Source organism: Ipomoea triloba, chromosome 4 (genome assembly GCF_003576645.1).
Source record: "Ipomoea triloba cultivar NCNSP0323 chromosome 4, ASM357664v1".
Classification (NCBI taxonomy): Eukaryota; Viridiplantae; Streptophyta; class Magnoliopsida; order Solanales; family Convolvulaceae; genus Ipomoea; species Ipomoea triloba.
In genome coordinates this window covers 18,219,644-18,223,034 of record NC_044919.1, presented here as the reverse complement: position 1 = coordinate 18,223,034, position 3,391 = coordinate 18,219,644, and the positions used below count along the sequence as shown (strand labels likewise).

At 39.6% G+C, this 3,391-nt stretch overlaps 1 long non-coding RNA gene across 1 annotated transcript; it reads left to right on the top strand.

Annotated features, from left to right (window-relative positions):
* The first annotated feature begins 259 nt into the window (after positions 1–259).
* On the top strand, positions 260–2,477 carry LOC116015442. The gene is made up of 4 exons (XR_004097615.1): positions 260–847; positions 1,596–1,659; positions 1,818–1,950; positions 2,192–2,477. It is a non-coding gene; the product is annotated as an uncharacterized LOC116015442 (long non-coding RNA).
* Positions 2,478–3,391: the final 914 nt, after the last annotated feature.

The window sequence follows — 3,391 nt, the reverse complement described above, 5'->3', positions numbered from 1 at the left end:
GATGCATAATTTTCACTTCCAATTAACTTGTCCATAGTAATAGTAGGATAGGAAGTAAAAGAAGGTGTAGAAGACCCCATAATAATAAACACACTGACTGTTCCAAACAATCCCAACTTATTAATTATGGAAAAACACACTGTAATGTCCACACACCGACTGTTCCAAACAAGCCCAAAAAAGGCACTTAACAGTTTGTTCAAACCACAGTGTAGTATATATATATACTCCCACACACTGTCACGCAAGAAAAAGGGAAAAACCAAACAATCCCAACACACTTAGCTAACAAGAGATGTTCCAACACAATCAGCGGCGACGACCGGCGGACGGCGGCTGCGGCTGGTGGCTGGCGAAGGTGACCGGCGACGACGGCGGAAGCGGCGGGTACTGGCAGGTGCGTCTCCTCAAACCGAGACCAACGGCGGCGACGGCGGCTCGATCGGAGGTCGGAGGGAGGAGATCCGGCCGAAAAAAGGTTGGAATCCCCTGCGACCAACGGTGGCGACCGGCGACCGGAGTTGGACCAGAAGGCTCGCGGCGACGTTCCTGAGGGACCTGTGGTGTTAGTTTGGAGAGAAAACCACGAGGTCGAAGTCGGAACTTGCCCACGCCTCACGACTTCAATCCACCAAGCTGAACAAATCTCCTCGCCCTCGCCGCTCGCCACGCCGCTCGCCGCTCGCCGCCAACGAACAGATCCAGCCTCTCGTCGTCGCTCGCCGCTGCTCGCCCTCGCCACCGGTCGCCCTCGCCGCCAACGAACAGATCCAGCCTCCCGTCGCCGCTCGCCACCGGTCGCCCTCGCTGCCGGTCGCTCTCGCCACTGGTCTGCTCGTCCGTTCAGGTACGTATTATATTTATTTATTTCATTTATTTTATTTATTTGAGAAATATTTGATTAATTATTTGTTATGACTGCCTTTTCTTATTTACTCACTGTATTTTGTGTAGTTGCTTATGCAATTTGCACTTGAAGTTTTGAATTTACTAGGTGGCTGCTCTAGCTTTCTGATCTGTTGTTTGTAGTAGGAATGAACATTAGTTACTTCATTGTGCTACTGCTGATGATTTGTTCGATTTTGATTTTAATATTGATGTTTGGACTATGAAAATATATATCTTTGTTGCTTTTTGTAACGTAGACATGAAGAAAATTTCAATGCGAAGATGTGACAGCCATTTGTTTGTTATTTGCCTATGAAGAGATGGACGTGCAATTGACCTAATTTCATCTGGAATTATAGAAGATAACCACTACCTTATGTCATTTGTTAGCTTGCTAATTATGTACTGCTTTTGAATTCACTTCCTAGATGATTTTTTCTTTGATGCTTCAAATGCTTGTGCTTTTCGTTCAAAATAATCTAAGTTATCTATGTTACTTAGGTATTTATTTATTTTTCTAATACCACTGTGCGAATAGCATCTTTGCTTCAAAAAGTGTGAAAAATACAAAATTCAATAACTTATACTCAATTCAGAGGATGATTGAAGATTGCCTACCTCGTGAATCTTTATAGAGTTTAGTTGTTTGGTTTCCTCTATAGTCATAATTAGTGAAGTTTCCTGAACTCTGCTTGCATGAACTGCAGGAAAAAAGAAAAAAGAAAAAATTGAGTTGTATCAGCAGCAACTACAAATACCAGAGCTTTCCAGGTACCAAAAAAAACATTTTGATTCTTTGTAAAGATGATTCATGAATTTTAAATGCCCATAACGTATAACAGTGGATGAAATGGATATATCTTTAATTTTTCTTGCAAGATGTGCCTGAGTCTTACCATCTTTGCTGTCTTTTATGTTAAAATGTGAAGGGATGACTCAGATGCATACTTTACAAACAATAAACAAAGTAGTACAGTTTGTGGCTTGCTTGAGAATAATGTTATGAAGAGCTTTGCTGCTGATAAGGAAAGGGCTAACAATGATGCAAAGATCAAAGTAGTGGTATATTTCTTTATGTCTTTTCTATGTATTCTTCATTATAGAACCTCATTGTTTGTTTTCTCATTTTACTTTGTAGAGCTTTCTATGGAGTATGGACTCCCTCCATCATATCAAATAAGCATCATTAAGCCCTAACCATTACTTTTCATCATTTTCTTGATTGCTTAATGAGGTGTTTACCTTCTGAAAACTAGATGATTTCTTTTCTTGACATGGTTGTGAATGGATTAACTATATGCAGGTGCGAAAGAGACCACTAAACAAAAAAGAATTGATGAAGAATGAGGAAGACATAATAGAAACTCTACCAACTCATTAATAGTTATGAGACAAAGCTTAATTAAGGTTTGTGCACCCGAAAATTTTTGATTGTGTTCTAGTAGTTTCTCTTTGTGCCTTGTGGTTCTTATCTTGTAAGTATAAGAATTGGAAAGATGTGAATGATATTGAAAACTGCTTTTTATAGTCTGCTCTTTTCATTCCTTTAAGACTTGTGATGCTATTGCATTTTGTGGATTTGATTACAATGAGAATATTTAACAATTAAGTACTGATATTTAACAATTAAGTACTGTTCATTCACTAGAATATTAGCATAAGCTATATATTTAGTGGCTTTTTGAATCTTTTGTTTAACATAAATATTATATATGCTCAGATGCCTCGAAAATGTTCTTCACATAAATTTTATAATATCATTTTGGATAGGGGTGCATTATAAAATAATTTTTTTTTTAAATGACTTTCTGCGTCTGGAACTTCCCCATTAAAAAAATAAAAAAAAATATCATTTGCGTCCGGAACTGCCTAGTTCCGGACGCAGATGGTGACTATCTGCGTCTGGGGCAACTCCGGACACAGATAGTCCAGTCTATCTGCGTCTCCGGTATATGCGTTCGGAGTACTCCGGACGCAAATAGTCCATAACTCCGGACGCAAATGCCCTGTTCTGTACTAGTGTCACACACTCACACCCCACTCCCATCTAGACTTGTAGCTCCTCTTACCAGGACTAATAAAAATGAACTTTTACTTGCGTTGTTCGAGCGTAGAGAGGTGAAATATGCCTAGTTCCTGCGTTGTTCGAGCGTAGAGAGGTGAAATATGCCTAGTTCCCAAACAAGGCATTAGGGCTTGATGGAATGAATCCAAGATTTAATCAGTATTTTTGGGTTAACATTAGGGAAGATGTTACTACCTTCATATTGCGATGCCTAAATGAGTTTTATTTCTTGCCCGAGTTGAATGATACTAGCATCGTATTGATCGCCAAGAAATCGCTACCTAAGAACAGAATGAAAGACATTCTCAAGCAAGTGATCTGGGAGACCTAAAGTGCCTTCATCCCGGACAAGTTAATCATAGATAGATAATATATTGGTGTCTTTTGAGATTGGGCATTACTTACGGAACAAAAGGCAAGGTAAGATAGGGTGGGGAA